This window comes from Mytilus galloprovincialis, chromosome 2, assembly GCF_965363235.1.
Source record: "Mytilus galloprovincialis chromosome 2, xbMytGall1.hap1.1, whole genome shotgun sequence".
Classification (NCBI taxonomy): Eukaryota; Metazoa; Mollusca; class Bivalvia; order Mytilida; family Mytilidae; genus Mytilus; species Mytilus galloprovincialis.
The window spans coordinates 84,661,343-84,679,441 of NC_134839.1; the positions used below are offsets into that span (position 1 = coordinate 84,661,343).

General features: G+C 31.6%; 1 protein-coding gene across 4 annotated transcripts in view; it reads left to right on the forward strand.

Moving 5' to 3' along the window:
* The window catches only part of LOC143064657 (uncharacterized), a 96,402-nt gene that overhangs the window by 37,440 nt on the left and 40,863 nt on the right, over window positions 1-18,099 (forward strand). For 3 of the 4 annotated variants that reach the window (XM_076237636.1, XM_076237639.1, XM_076237637.1), the window contains exons 5-6: window positions 6,068-6,173; window positions 13,003-13,088. The gene's annotated coding sequence lies outside the window, so the exon portion shown is untranslated. The remainder of the gene's footprint in view (window positions 1-6,067; window positions 6,174-13,002; window positions 13,089-18,099) is intronic. The other variant, XM_076237638.1, reaches the window with a different exon arrangement.

The following is an 18,099-nucleotide window of genomic DNA, read 5'->3' on the forward strand; positions in this document are numbered from 1 at the left end:
ATCACACATTACGCTGAAGATGGGTTCGCAAAAAAGAATCTAGAGTGGTCAACAATAAAACATCGCTCAAGATGAATAATTATCTATTTTAACATAACAACTAATTTCAACAGTAAAAACAAATAACAAAACATTGTCAAATTTGAAACAAAAGTGTACGAGTTGTCCTACGCTTCAGACTTGACATTCACTAAACATGCATACTGAAATTGACATGGTTGATTTTGTAATAGACATTCAAGTTTTGAAATCGACAATTGTCATCGTCATTGGAATGCAACTGCAATACACATTCTGAGGTCACACACGTTCAAACAATACTCAGTCCGGCAGTGGGCGGAGCTTTAAAGTGATATCTGTATAGTATACAGATACAGCATAGCGATATCTGTAGGGCTGTATCTGTATAGTAGGACACTCAATTGCAGGATAAATAAAAATAAGTAGTGGTATGATTGTCAATGAGACAACTTTCTACCAAAGACTAATACAAGTATAGTTACGGTCACTACTGCCTTCAACAATGACCAAAATTCATAAAACAAAGCAAGGTATAAGAGGCATATATGTATAAAACAGAGATAACTAACTGACAGATTTATTTACACAACAATAAATGAAACAAAAATAATAAACAGCAATAAAGGACAACCATTGATCTACAGCCTGACTTAGGAAATATTTTTTGTCTGACTACTTTCCTTAAGCAGTTAAGGAATACTTACTTATTTTTGAAATTTCTATATCTATATCTGCTGCATGGGTTATTTCTTTTTAACTGTATCTGCACTTATTTGATAACTAAGTTTAAATAATTGCTGTGATTAAATTTGAATATCTGCCAAGTTTGATTAATATTGAAGCCTTATGTACTTTCAAATAATCATTTGAATATCGCAAAATTATACTTATCCTTTTTTAACTTCATCCTGTAGGGACATTTTATGTTTACAGTGCTGGTATTGTTGCTGTCGTAAATCCATTTTAATTTCTTATTGAACTGTTGTGTCAGATTTAAACTTCCTTATGTTTGAATTGTATTTAGAAAACGGAGCAGAAATCTTGACTTGTAAATTGATGTTGCTTTTTATTAGATTATCATGTATAACTGAATCTAATGATTTCTAAATGAGTATGTGTAAAATTGACAAGTGAAAATTTATTGATGTACTTGGCTAAGCAGAAATAGAAGTTTTGTGAACAGCATAAAATTTTTCAATATTAAGAAATTGTCAACTTTTATAAAAAAAATAAGGAGATGTGGTTAGATTGCCAATGAGACAGCTGCCCAGCATATTCAATATGGTGTTGATCAACCCAACTGTAGTTCACCATAGGGCTTTCAACAATTAGCAAAACCCATGCTGTAATGTCTGTAAAGTCAAGAGGTATGACAAAATCGGAAACAATTTCAAGAAAACCATTAGCCTATTTTATGAAAAAAACTTAGTGGAACACAAACATGTTTCTTAGTGATCAGTCCTCACTCTAACTAGGGGTGGTGGTATAATTGTACAACATGAAAACACGTTTTAAAATTCAGCAGGAAATGGATTGACTCATTGGATTGACACATAAAAAGCAACTCATATGAAGACAAAAGACACAAAGTACTTATCATGGAGTACCCTATGGTACTGAAAGTTAGTTCAAAGCCAATATCAACTCATATGATCTCTGGTGGAGAGTTCTCTCATTGGCAATCATACCACATCTCTTTATTTTTATAATAGTAAACTCATTAGCTGATAGCAATAACAAATAAAATGAACATCAAAATGGCAGGTGAAAGATTCAGGGTCTTGGGAACCTCTTGTTTAATTAATGAGCTCTTGAAAGCTAGTCATTTTTCACCATTAGTCATACATTGTATATGCCAGTTGAGCCAATACAAGAAGACTGTTATAGATTGAAGGAAAAGAACAACTATAACAAAACAGTAGACATGTGTTTATAGAATGAATGCAGATATTTACAAAAAGCTAACAAAGCAATTTTAAAGAATATGATATTGTGTAGACAGCATCAGGAAACTTGTGGCCTACTTTTTTCATGGCAATGTACTTTTATTCAGGAATTTAATTAGAAAATCTCATGACGTTAAAGCCATACATTCTGTTCTCATGCCAACTAGGATTTATTGAATTTTTCCTTAACAAATTGAAGAGCTTTTGTATTGTTTATAACATTTGTAAAAGATCAGCTTTGCTATACAAACACACAGATATATATATATATTAGGTTATGTCATCGGATTTGTTTGCAAATTGGAGTTTACTTTGGAGTAATATCAATAAATAAAAACATTTAGGTTCATTTTTCTAAAAGTCTATAAAGAATATTACATGTTTAGCTCATTTTAACAGCTTTTTTACTTAAACCTTTATGAATTAATTGTTAATCATTTATTCAGTAAAGCTTTTGAACAGTTCATAATAACCCATCAACGTATAGACACAAAATTGAGCTGAGATTTTAGTATTCATGTGACATGATAGAGCTTAACTTGGATTATTCAAGTCTCTATTGAATTATTTATAAAATAAGATAGTTTTTATTTAGATATTTTTAAATCATGATATTGTCCTTAAATGGTGTTAAGTATATTCATCATAACCGAATTAAAATGAGTACACACAGTGACCTAGAATTTAAATCCAATATCCAGCTACTGGTCAGCAACTTTGTAAAATCACGATATTAATGAAGTTATATAGAAGGACGCAATTTACTAAACAAATGTATGGAAAAAAAGAAATGTAGGCTATCCTTTAGTGAAACAGCAATCTAACAACAATAACAAAATATTGTATCTATGAGGTCAACAAAAAAGTCTTTAACAATACACAACTGTTTCAATACAATATGTCAAGCTAAATAACTGTTTCAATTTAATATGTCAAGCTATAAAACTTTCAATTCAATATGTCAAGCTATAAAACTATTTCGATACTATATAAAACTGTTTCAATCCAATATGTCAAGCTATAAAACATATCAATACAAATGTAAAGCTATAAAACTGTTTCAATACAGATGTAAAGCTATAAAACTGTTTCAATACAAATGTAAAGCTATAAAACTTTCAATACAAATGTAAAGCTATAAAACTGTTTCAATACAGATGTAAAGCTATAAAACTGTTTCAATTCAATATGTCATGCTATAAAATGTTTCAATACAAATGTAAAGCTATAAAACTGTTTCAATTCAATATGTCATGCTATAAAATGTTTCAATACAAATGTAAAGCTATAAAACTGTTTCAATCCAATATGTCAAGCTATAAAACATTTCAATACAAATGTAAAGCTATAAAACTGTTTCAATTCAATATGTCATGCTATAAAACATTTCAATACAAATGTAAAGCTATAAAACTGTTTCAATTCAATATGTCATGCTATAAAACATTTCAATACAAATGTAAAGCTATAAAACTGTTTCAATCCAATATGTCAAGCTATAAAACATTTCAATACAAATGTAAAGCTATAAAACTTTCAATTCAATATGTCATGCTATAAAACATTTCAATACAAATGTAAAGCTATAAAACTGTTTCAATACTATATGTCAAGCTATAAAACTGTGTCAAAACAAAATGTCAAGCTGTAAAAAGGGTGGGCAGGAATTTGCCCCAAATTTGGTCCATGTGCATAAAGCATCAATTTTTACGTTGTTACGTTCTTTTCTCGACCTAGAAGTCAGAGGGATTCTGATAGATACATCCATCTGTAGTTTGCATGTAGAGTGGACCCCAGTTGACACATTAATCACAACCGTTGTTAGGTCAGAATGAAAATGATCTGGGTACACCATTTGAACATTTGCACTAAAATTCTGTTGTTATTTTTTCTTTGATTTTTTACTTTAATTAACTGGATCTGCAACTGGGAGTAGTTGTTGCCTAGGCATATTTTAAAAATAAACAGTTTATTCTATGACTCCAGGGACTCAGGGATATAACAGAACGACTGAAATCCCAATTTAACAGAAATAACCATGACATTGACAACACGACAGATGCATCAAATGATGACTTATTCATTGTTAAGTCTGTGATCTATTTCTGTTGTTTATTGATATGATTCATGTACCTTGTTCAGCTAGTTGCCTCTTGTTTAGGTGTCTCTCATGATTCAGTAAACTGTGACCTTTTAAGAACTCCTCTTTTCAAGAGGTGTTCTTGGTGATTCTTTTATACCCTGTATGTGTAGATCTCTTGTTTAGGTGTTCTCTGGTGTTCTTTATACCCTGTATTTGTAACTTTTTTCTTAACATACTCCTGAAGTGTTGACAAACTGACATTTACATGACCTTCAGACATAGACATCCCTTTAAGATTGAAACAGAGAATCTAGTAAACCAAACATTATATCAATGAGTTTGCTGCTGACAACAATGTTATTTAATTTCTATTTTTTATTAATAAAACATATAAATAATTTGGCCCTTGGGAGTCAAGTACTCAGCAAAGGGAAATTTAGCTCCAGGCCCTGTCGACGACACTTGGTATAGATGGACCAAGCCCCATGGACATGGACACTCCGTCAACCAACCGGAACCAGATGAGTTCCTATAAGGGTATGAATTGTTGCTCCATCTCATAGCAGGTGGCTACGATAAAGGGGGTTAGATTGACAGTGGAGAGAGAAATAATTGTAGATGTATTACATTTAATGACTTAGGGGAAATGAGAAATTAGACCAGTGGTCAGTTACACGATCAGTAGTTATATGCCTTTGGGTTAACACTATTTGTCAAAGTTTCAGGCCTCATAACTTCATGTTTCAGACCTTGAAGTTAAGCCCACCCCTCCAAAAAATCCAATTTTGTCCGATTTCAATTTTCAAAGTTCATATTTGAGCTCAACATGAACATTTAAAGTGATAAACATGTCAATTAATAGTGTTAGATTGAGGAAACATGCATACACTTCGAAATAAATGGCATTACATTGACCTTCAGATGTATGGAGTGCCATTGGTGCCAAATAATGGTGTTTTAGGTACGGCCATAATTACGGCCCCCTCATGGTAAGGGGATGTCATGAGAGAATGAAAGACATTAAAAATATTTTTTTATCCACTTATCCAAGGAAACAAAACAAGTTTCAGTTAGTACATATGAACGTTTTGTGAAAGTTTATAGACAAACACTGCAAGAAAAAAATATAGAAATTTAAAAAGTAAAAGATTTCTTTCCACTTCCTCAAGGAAACAGAACATGTTTAGTACATGTGTACTCTATGTAACTGTTCTGTTGATTGAACACATCAGCATAGCCTTTGTCCTAAAGTCATACAAGGAATGAACAGTATGTTTCTTTTTTTCTTAGTAATTCTGTAACCTATCCATAGCCTTTAACAATGGTTCATTCAATAGGTTACATAACAGGAAGTAAACTTACACTTTTTATTCTATGCTGTTTTTTAAAAAATAATAATTAGACCTAAGTTTAAGTTTTAATTTACAGTGTTTATTGATGCAGTGAATAACTTAGAATAGTATTGATAGAGTATTCATATTAAAAAAAATCTCGCTTGATGAGATATATGAATAGAAAAAAATAGGTTCAAATAGGGATGAACTGGATCTCCTTACAATTTAATGATCTGAATAAGTTACTAATGTGCAGTGACAAATGTTACATGTATGTCATTTTATACAAAGGTATATAGGTAAAAATAATTCATAGAAGAGTGCTATTGGTCTATCAGCACTAAAGCAATCTTTTCAAACATCTCTTTGAAACATAATTTTCTTTCACAATTAATACTGTGTTTGTCATGAATGCATCAAACTGTGTATTTTAGATTAGCCGATCAGTCAACTGTTGAAAAGATTTTCAGAGCTTAAGTTTCTGCAAGTCATAACATGATATCTCACAGTCAGAGGTTTACCAATATGAAGGGGGAGTGTTTACCTTAAATTATTAAACTGACATGATTATATAAACCTTTTACTTTCAATAGAATAATTAGAAACCTTTAAATGTTATGTAATACACATTCAAATTGAATTGTACGACAGAAATGCAATATAATAACTTTTTATTTTTTCAGTATTAAAATTTCAAACACGTACTAATATTTGATGAAAAACAAGAATTAGATACCAACCAGTTTGTGAAACCTCCCTGAAAACAGTTTCGGATCGGTTCAAGAAGAGGTATAATTAAGTATACATATTTTGGAGAATATTCTGTAAATATTACAAGCAAAGGGCTTTACTTTGACACCCTTTAACATATACCAAAAGCTCCAGATACATCTATAAAGGCAGCAGTTTAAATATATTATAATGAATATTAAATTTATTTGTGCCAAACTGCCAATGTTATAAATCTCTGCATTCCGGTGTTCCTTAAACCGTAGAAAAGTACAACTTTCCAAACGATATCTTCAAACTAGACATCTGCCTAACCTTTTTTCAACTATAGGCCATATTTGGTGTGTGAAAGATATTTATTTTGTGAATTGCCAAATACGGAAACATTTAACAAAATAACATTAATATGACCTGCAACTTGTCGTTTGATCTAAAAGGTAAATAAGTTATATCAGTGGCAATCGAACCTCATAAAAAACATCATTTAGAAATGTTCAAATTATTATAAAAATAAGGAGATGTCATATAATTGCAACCTTACACCATAGACCAAATGACATAACAGTGAGCAACTATAAGCATTGAACAATGAGCAATACAGGTAATAAATCTCACTGCCATAACAAATGTAAAACACTTCAAATTAGAGAAAAAAGAAGCTGTCTGATTTATATACAAAACAATCAACAAAAATTATGACATACAGCAACAGACGACTATCACGTAATTACAGGCTCCTGACATGGGACAGATAGAATGTGGAGGGGTTATACATGCATGTTACTTTGTCTTACTGCAGATTGCATTGAGTGTGTAAGTAAAGGTAATATCTTTGGTTCGCTTGTTTGCTAGTTGAACCATGAAGTCACTGTTATGACTTCATGGTTCAGCTAGCTAGCAAGCAAGCTAACCAAAGATATTACCTTTACCTACACACTCAATGCAATCGACTGTAATTGATATTTTATCTCAAAATTTTCACATTTTCAAACACATATTATGATTTTATAATTTGAAAAAACCTAATTTAGGTAATGACACATTACAGATGAATGGTTTGTACCTACCTAGGTATAAAGTCACATATTTTATAGGTATTTTTAAATGTCCTTATGTTATTAACCATGTTAACAGATAGATCTATCTTGTTGAAATATAGAAATTAAGTTTCTTATCAGCCTATCACAGTTCTCTTATAAGGCATTATTAAAGACAATCTTTTTGACTCACATGTATGAGTTTGCAAAAATTGAATTATATTTCATAGAATTTAATCTGGTGTATATTTCTGCGATGTTATAAATAATAAATGATGACATTTGTTTCTCAAGGAAGTTTGATATTGTCGTTTGTTGTCAGTTCTGTGATCTATTTGTACTTGATTTCAGACGTTACAGTCAGTATAATAAACATTTAAGTCCAATTATCTCATCAATTATACACACATAAAAATGTGGAACGATAAATAAAGTGGATGTACAACATATACAACAGATTTATCTATTACGTGTTAAATCATAGGAGCAGTAGGAAAAAGGAGATTTTGTATTTATGTCAGTGAGACAGCAACCAAACAATATCATAAAACATTATCACTGTTTTGAAATTAGTTATTAGGGCCCCGCCGACGGCGGGTCGCCCTATAGTGATCAGTCTGTCCGTCCGTCCGTCTGTCCGTCCGTCTGTCCGTCCATAACACTTTCGTGTCCGCTCCATATCTAGAGAACCGTTATTATTTCATACTTAATACTTAACATGATTATTAACCAACACCAGAGGGTGTGTCATGTTGTATGTACAACTTCCTAGGTCAAAGGTCAAGGTCAAAAACTTTGGTTTCAGTTGACAACCCCGTGTCCTGTGGTGAAGATCGTGTCCGCTCCATATCTAGATAACCATTATGATTTCAAAGTTTATACTTGACATCCATTTTAACAACCACCAGAGGGTGTGTCATGATGTATGTACAACTTCCTAGGTCAAAGGTCAAGGTCAAAAACTTTGGTTTCGAGTTGACAATCCTGTGTCCTGTGGTGAAGATCGTGTCCGCTCCATATCTAGATAATCGTTATGATTTCAAAGTATATACTTGTCATACATTTTAACCACCACCAGAGGGCGTGTCATGATGTATGTACAACTTCCTAGGTCAAAGGTCAACGTCAAAAAAACTTTGGTTTCAGTTGACAACCCTGTGTCCTGTGGTGAAGATTGTGTCCGCTCTATATCTTGAGAACCGTTATGATTTCAAATATTATACTTGACATCCATTTTAACCAACACCAGAGGGTGTGTCATGATGTATGTACCACTTCCTAGGTCAAAGGTCTGTCTGTCTGTTGGTCTGTCCATCGCTAACAAATTTGATCCACATTATATTTTGAGAGGACAGCTGGTATTATTTCATACTTTATACCTGACAAACATTTTCAACTTAACATATATATTAACCAACACAAGAGAATGTGTCATAATGTATGCATCCTAGGTCTAAGATCAGTCTGTCGGTCTGTCCATCCGTTCGTTGTTCTTAACAAATTGTGTCCGCTCTACCTCTCGAGAACCATTAATATTTCATACTTTATACTTGGTGGGTCATAATATATTGAAGGCATAATTCTAAAAATATGTGACAAATATCAATTGGGCAGCACCTTTAAACATATTGTTCAAACATCAATCCATATATCCAGAAGTCACCTTAGAGTAGTAAACAATGAGTTCACATCATGAAGTCATATCACTATTATACTATGAAAGTAAGATGAGAATATTTATCAGTTTTAACTTAAAATCTTAGATCAAAATCACACATGAGACTATGTAATAACTTCAAATAATGCTTCATATCAGATTATCCATACAACTTATTTACCCCACGTTATTGACAGCGGGGCCCACAGAGATGGCTCCCATCTCAATGATATCTAGTTCATTTCTAACTGAAAATCATATGATAAGAATTTGCAATGCGTTTACTCTGGAAAGTTGATCCGCACAATCCAGTTAATTTGTTATGTACTCAAAAGTGCAACTTATAACTTATTTTGAGGAAAAGTCAATCTTATCCGTTGATTACCTTATGTACTGAATAAATTAGATTAGTTAAACTAGTTATTCCTTTGTTTAACAAAGTTGTGGAGAGAGAATAGATTTTTGGTCTGTATTGTCCATCCTTTGCAAACATTTTACCGGAATATATATTTGGATTAAAGCAGCTTGAACTGTTTATAAGATGCATTTTAAAATTAGAAAATATGATAATTTTGAGAAGATCTTTTGTCATTTGATACATCGATTATGGTGTTAATGTCCACTCTGAAGTAAAGGAATCATCATACATCATTTCATGCATGAACAACTGTGGTTAAGATTTTTTCTAATGGTCTATATATAAGAAACCACATATATTAGGTGAATGACCTTTTGTAAGGTCATGTTTTGGTTCACTCTTTAATTAGGTGACCTTCTTAACAGCAGTTAAGTTAGAATTTACCAATAGTTATTTAAACTTTTAAACTAAAATGTGGATATGAGTCAAATATTAAAAAAAAAAAAATCTTCATGAGATGGAATTTATCCACTACTAAGTAATAAAAAACATCTAGTCTATATAAGATATTCTACAATAGACTAGTGTTTGTATAATTTAACCTTTATTGATAAAACTGTACTGCTGTAATAAAAACAATGATTCAAATGAGATCTTGTTTAATACCAATGAAAATGATTGCTGTCCAGAAAAATATCTACAAAGATTTATTTATTGATATTTAAAATTTTGAATACTGTATGGCCTGAAAAGAGTATTATGTGGTTAATGATTTTATTTTTAAGTGATGAATATCATTAAGTGAAAGTTCATTGTACTTCCTGTTTAAAACAATTACATAAAAGTACATACATGACCTTTCTGTAATCCATTATGCATAAAGGATTAATGTATATAACAGCAAATCAGTACAACTTTTATAATTTAAGGTATGAAGGCAAACAAAGAAAGGGACACAAAAAAAATATGTGTACGAATAAACAGTTGATATTGTTTTGTATACAAAGAAAAGGAAATATGGGGGAAATATTAATGGGACAGCAACCAAACCACAAGATAATCACCCCAAAAACTTATGTTTTCTTGTTAAATTATATTTCATCTGATTTCATCTTTGAAAATAGATGATACCACTGTAGAAATCACTTCAATTCTTTTGATTACAAAAGAGTAGGAACATTGTTTTATATAGCAACATCAGAGCCGTCCTTCATTGCAAAGAGTAGGAACATTGTTTCATTTAGCAACATCAGAGCCGTCCTTCGTTGCTGTTGTCTTCCAGCTTGTGTATTGTCCGTCTGTATGTACGTACTTACATCCCAAAGTTTGTTGCCGTTCTGTTAACTTTAGTTTGGTTTACCAAATGTTATGAAACTTATACACAATGCTAATTACCATATATCACAGATCAACTTTGAATTTGGGTGGTGTCACTTTCGTCATTCTTATGTTATGCGCCATTATAAATGAAAAATTGCTACATTTAGTGTTTTTTGCACTCAAACACCCAATATGCAGAAACAAATGGCAAAAAAAAGGTCAATAAGTTTGATTGAGTTCGTTGACTATTGCATCTATACTATTAAACGAGGAGACCTCATTTTGTGTGTCGCTTCTCTTCCTTCCACAATAAATTAGTCATCGTGCCTCTGTGTCCTATAGGTAACATGCATAGTCGCATTTGTCATCCATTCTTATGATTATTCAGATTGAGTTATTTTGGGAGAAAAACGACAAAAAAGGAGTCCGGATATGATTCCGTCATCAGACTGAATTTTAGTCATAGATAAGACTTCCAGTTTGAAACATGCACAAATGCAACCAATCGTATGATAGATAACAAAAATGAAAAAAAATAAGCCAATCAGAGCGTTCTCAATATCATGGTGTTTAGATCGCAAGAACCACAACTATTATACCTCCTTATAGAGGACAATTATTTTTTGCGTTTATCTACATGTAAACTACGATTATACTACTTCAATATATAGAGACTCTCTGTATTCTGTCTACTGTTTTCTTTGAAATGTTAACGTTTACTATCTAAGGGGTCATACCAGTTGCATATATATTAAAATATTAAAATAAGTAAAACATGTGACACAAGTACAACCAATGGTATGATAGATAACAAAAATGAAATAATAAATAAGCCATTCAGAGCGTTCTCCATATCATAGTGTTTAGATCGTAAGAATCACAACTATTATAAATCCTTAGAGAGGAGAATTACTTTTCGCGTTTCATATCATGGTGTTTTAGATTGCAAGAACCACAATTATTATACCTCCTTAGAGAGGAGAATTATTTCTGGCGTTTATCTACATGTAAACTACGATTATACTACTTTAATATATAGAGGCTCTCTGTATTCTGTCAGGGACTTTCTATATTAGTATAGAAAGTCCCTGATTCTGTCTACTGTTTTCTTTGAAATGTTTACTATTTAAGGGGTCATACCACTTGCATATATATTAATAAGTAAAACATGCTCAACCTCATCTAAAACTACCTTGACCAAAAACTTTAACCTAAAGCAGGACAGACGGACAGATGAACGGACTGACAGACGGACGTACGGATGGACAGACAACCGAACGAACGAACGCACGGATGAACAGAATGGAAAACATAATGCCCATAAATGAGGCATAAAAATTTATGGTTGAAAGCGAAAATAGTGATTTGGCAAAAATGAAAGTAAGGTAGTAAGAGATTAGAGGGAGGCAGGACCTTTTTCGGGGCGTCCGGATCATGAGTTTTTAAGATCTGGATTTGGGGATTGATCCTTACCGAATCCGGGAATATATTTTTCGATTTCGGAATTTCGGGATATGAATTTCTTTAAATTCTGCATCGGGATTTCACGATTTTAAGCCTGAGATTTCGGGATCAGGACCCCTCCGACCACCCCTCAAATTAGCCTAAGTTGGTCTTAGTCATTTATACATGATTCATATCCTACCATTGGTATGTTAATAAGGCTCTAAAAAGAAAAAGCACTGATGGATTGTCCTAGAAGCATATTTTATTAGACTAATAATGGTCAATATATAAGCAGTTACATTTATTTCATGTTTGAAACGGTGCTAACTTTTAATTTGATTTGACTTTTACCAAAAGAAGCATTATAGCAAAGGAGAAGAATAATTGTGGCCTGCGGCCAGAAACATGAAAAACATTGAATTTAACAGAAAGGAAACAAAATTTATATCGGACTTTGGAAAAAGGGAGAGGGCTTTTGATACCTTTTATGAAATTCTCCATACATAATTATTATTAATATTTTTTACAAAAAATCATCCTACAACAGTTCACAAGCTGTATTATACATGCCCGCGATTTCGCGGGTGTGTTCTAGTATTTATAAACAGGGCATTTGTGTCCCATGAACACATTTTTAATAGATTGAATTTAACAAAAGGGATTCAAATGCGTCCACAAAAAAATTGCATATTGTATAATATTACAGTTTTGATAATTCCCAACATCTATCAGTTTATTATTATTATTATGGTTTAAATGTGCCCAATAGCAATGAGAAAAAAGTCCTAATTAAGTGTCCAATAGGGAAGCTGAAAAAAAAATTACTTTCTATTATTGTAGCAGGTATATTCACCTCCAAGTTGATTAATTAATATTGGTTTTCAGACAAGTGATTTAACCTGTACTTTTTTTATTCACCTTCATTTTGTCAATAGCTTAGTTCAAATAGTTCATAGATGTTTTATAATAATACTCTATGTTTATAGATGATGAATCAATTATTCCAGTACATATATAACTCTAAAACATCTGTATCAAATATGGATGTGTAACTTATCTTTCTATTTTTAGATGACAGATGAAATGATATGTTGACTACAACTAACCCTGTGACACAGAGTACAGACACAGCGTCCACAGGAATAACCAGATTTTAGGTATATTGTCATATCATACAAATAACTAAAGAGGTGTGATTATTTTAAAATGTTTGAGGGACATGAGAAGGAAACAATAGAATGAAGTATTGAAGCAAAGCAAGAAAACAACCAAAGAATGTATTACTGTGGATTCATTATTATTCGTCGAATACCAATTTTTGTGGGTTTTGTGGGTACAGGTGAACCCAGTGTTCTCCTCAGGCTGTTTAACCGCTGCGTTTTTTCAGCGCTATCACAATCTCCCGCTGGTCTATTGCACTAACAGCAGCACTATCCAACGCAAGCGCATCGCTATATTTTTTTCGTATTTTTTTCAAATTTCCTGCTTATTCTTCACTTCGGATCACATGATCGACTGGTTTACTATTTCTGAATTAATCATTTCCTTTGTATTAAGTTTGTATTAAGTAACTCTGCGGGACCAGTCTGATAAATTTTACAAAATGGCGACTTTGAAAGATAAAAATAAACCAAGATTTCAACATTGACATCTATTTCTTTAATTAAAAGAATATATAGAGGCATATATGAATGAAATCAGATGAAATGAATTGACCGCATTTCCCGACGACACTCCCAAACTTGTTTTACGAACTTTGAACAAACTGATTTTAAAAACGATCAAATACAGGGGTTTGTTTACAATTTGCCGGGTTTACTATCAATACGAACCCCGAAAATGAAGTATTAATTATTACTATTCAAACTGATAATTGTTTAGTTAGCAACTCTACAGTAATGAATTTTACCATTTGAAAACAATTGACATATGATTAGAAAAACAAACCCCAAGCTGATACGACTTGAGAAATTCACTTTCTTAATGTCCAGCTTGGGTGAAGCCATTTGAATATTATAAAACGTTAAGGTTAGAAAAATGAGAAATCATTAGGATAGAAAACTCAATTCCTATCAAACATTGTAAGGTTAACAGTACACTTCTACAGTGGGTTACAAAACCAAACACAGAAGCTGACTATGACTATTGTTGGTCCTACAATTTATAACATGTTCTGCAACATCACTTGTAAGTGCTAAGAAATCTTCACATAGGCAGTCTGGTATAGATGCATCATGGGCAAAGACTTATCCTTGGGTTTTATACACAGATAATATGAGGATTATATGATTTTACAATGAAGAAAAAAAGACTCTTCTATATCATTGTATACTATATCCAGACAATAACATTAACAAACAAAGGGGTTACTTCCATGAGCATGATGAGGACATCATTACAAAAGAAAACATCAATAGCATAATATAAGAAAAACACAAAACACATAACAAATCAATTACAAACCGCGCGCTGCAACAAAGTTACTGAAAATTGTCGAAAATTACGCGCTTACCACAGCGCTATCCAAAAATCCTGGGGAGAACACTGGGTGAACCACAAATTCAACTGTTCAACGAATAACATATTATCAAGCTTTGTGAATAGTGATTGCCAAAACCACGAAATCATATTTCCATGAAAATGCAAGTTTTTAGCAATCCATGAAAATTGATATCCACGAAAATAAATGAATCCACAGTAATGTATTATTTCAGATGTATATAATTTAAAATTCACTAAATATTTCACGAATTTTATTAATGCCACTTTTGAAGAACAGTCAAATATATGAGATTAATTATTGGGTTTTCGGGGAAATTTTGTTTACAGATATATGTATCTGATATCATATTGTGAGTTCTTATTACTACAATACTCACCAAATCACATGGTCCAATACTCTCCAAGTCACATGGTCCAAGGACACAGTTGTCCTTTTATTTTCTGTCAGCAAAAAAATTGTATGCAAGAGTCCTATTGCTCTCAGATTTCTTGTATTATGTCACCTTAGCATTAAAATGACCAGTAAGCCAAATTTCTTTTTCCTCTAGCTTCTTTATGCATCTTTAAATGTAATAATGTGTTATGGCCTAAATTGACCCTAAATTATTTTAGTCTGACATGGCCTTGGGCCATTTTATACTCATGTGGAATACTATTTGTAACTTTTCTTTCCATTTAAAGTACATAGATATATATATATATATAAAAGAATTATTTATAGGGAAATTACTTAACAATTTTTATTTTGGTGGACAAAATTACAACTTTTTATAAGGCCTTCCTCAGTTAAAAATCTGTGTTTTCAGGCACTGGCTCTCATAATTTTGACTTTTGGAGAATTGTTATAAATCTGATACATCAAATGAGTGTTCAGCTGCTTTTAATACATGCTACATTATATATTAATGCATTTTGATAGACATTTTTTGAAATATTAAAATTTTGTAGGCCCAAATCTTGATACATGAAATTGTACAATTTAAAAGTAAGAAATAAACACCCAAAGTTTAAATATAAGAATAACCATATTGTTTCTAATATATATTCTATTGCCATGAAACTTGGTTAACTATCTTATAATTCCATAATCTTAGTTCATGCCAAGTTTGATTAAAATTAGTCAATTCTTTCTGTCAAATTAGGTCCAGGGACACAGTTATCATCCTTTGATTTATGTTGTCTATGAGTAGAGTACTCGGTGTGGCCAGTGTATAACTCACAAAATTTTTCATACACCGTCCAAATTTATGCCGAAAATATTAAGTAGGGAGATGAAATTACATGTAAAAAGAAAATTTGGTCATGCATTTTTTGGTAAAGAAGTGATTTGTGTAGTTTGAAAATGTCAAAATTAGTATGGATGAAGCTATAAAACTGAATTACACCCCTTAACATGAAATTATCCATATTTTGAGTTTAAATAGAGCCGATAGACTTTTCTATAATTTGATATAATTTGTCCAATAAGTAGTACAGTAGTACAGTAAAAAAAATAAAAAATAAAGCAGGTGAGTTTTTTATACGACCGCAAAATTTGAAAAATTTTTCGTCGTATATTGCTATCACGTTGGCGCGACGCACTCTAACTTTAGTAAAAGTGAATAGAAATCAATGAAATTTTAACACAAGGTTTATGACCACAAAAGGAAGGTTGGGATTGATTTTGGGAGTTTTGGTCCCAACATTTTAGGAATTAGGGGCCAAAAAGGGCCCAAATATGCATTTTCTTGGTTTTCGCACTATAACTTTAGTTTAAGTGAATAGAAATCTATGAAATTTTGACACAAGGTTTATGACCACAAAAGGAAGGTTGGGATTGATTTTGGGAGTTTTGGTTCCAACAGTTTAGGAATTAAGGGCCAAAAAAGGGCCCAAATAAGCATTATTCTTGGTTTTCGCACAATAACTTTAGTATAAGTAAATAGAAATCTATGAAATTTTGACACAAGGTTTATGACCACAAAAGGAAGGTTGGGATTGATTTTGGGAGTTTTGGTTCCAACAGTTTAGGAATTAAGGGCCAAAAAAGGGCCCAAATAAGCATTATTCTTGGTTTTCGCACCATAACTTTAGTATAAGTAAATAGAAATCTATGAAATTTAAATACAAGGTTTATGACCATAAAAGGAAGGTTGGGTTTGATTTTTGGAGTTGAGGTCACAACAGTTTAGGAATAAGGGGCCCAAAGGGTCCAAAATTGAACTTTGTGTGATTTCATCAAAAATTGAATAATTGGGGTTCTTTGATATGCCGAATCTAACTATGTATGTAGATTCCTAATTTTTGGTCCGTTTTCAAATTGGTCTACATTAAGGTCCAAAGGGTCTAAAATTAAACTTAGTTTGATTTTAACAAAAATTGAATCCTTGGGGTTCTTTGATATGCTGAATTTAAAAATGTACTTAGATTTTTAATTATTGGCCTAGTTTTCAAGTTGGTCCAAATGGGGGTCCAAAATTAAACTTTGTTTGATTTCATCAAAAATTGAATAAATGGGTTCTTTGATATGCCAAATCTAACTGTGTATGTAGATTCTTAATTTTTTGTCCAGTTTTCAAATTGGTCTACATTAAGGTCCAAAGGGTCCAAAATTAAACTAAGTTTGATTTTAACAAAAATTAAATTCTTGGGCTTATTTGATATGCTTTATCTAAATATGTACTTTGATTTTTGATTATGGGCCCAGTTTTCAAGTTGGTCCAAATCAGGATTCCATATCAAGTATTGTACAATAGCAAGAAATTTTCAATTGCACAGTATTGCACAATAGCAAGAAATATCTAATTGCACAATATTGTGCAATAGCAATTAATTTTCAATTGGAGTTATCTTTCTTTGTATAGAATAGTAGTTGATAATATATGTTGGAAATTTGCCAGACATGACTATGATGTCATTTTCTATTTTTATTTATGCCAATAACTTTATGTAAATAACTTCATTGGAAATTTGCCAATATAAAATGTTGCTGATGAAGCTTTTTTTCCTTATCTTATCTAAAATGTTTTTAGATTATATATATTGGACATTTGCCAGACATGACTATGATGTCATTTTCTATTTTTATTTGCCAATAACTTTATGTAAATAACTTCATTGGAAATTTGCCAATATAAAATGTTGCTGATGAAGTTTTTTTTATTGTTTTATACAATAAACAATGTATATTCACTTTTACTACCAACCAATCTTTACCATTCAGTGATAACAAGCACTTTATTTTACATTTTAATATTTTATGATGTATTTAAAAGAGTAGTTATTGTTGCAAACTCCATTAGAAATTTGAATTGATATCAGTTTTGGAGAAAGGGAAACGGGGATGTGAAAAAAAAGGGGGGGGGGTTAAATTTTTCTCATTTCAGATTTCATAAATAAAAAGAAAATTTCTTCAAACATTTTTTTGAGAGGATTAATATTCAACAGCATAGTGAATTGCTCAAAGGCAAAAAAAAACTTTTAAGTTCATTAGACCACATTCATTCTGTGTCAGAAACCTATGCTGTGTCAACTATTTAATTTTAGATTTAAAAAGTTTGAAGAAGAAATCTTTAATTGATTTGTAAAATCTTGACATTTGTTTTGTGTAAAAAAAAAACCATGTAATGTCAAAAATTTGATCACAATCCAAATTCAGAGCTGTATCACGCTTGAATGTTTTGTCCA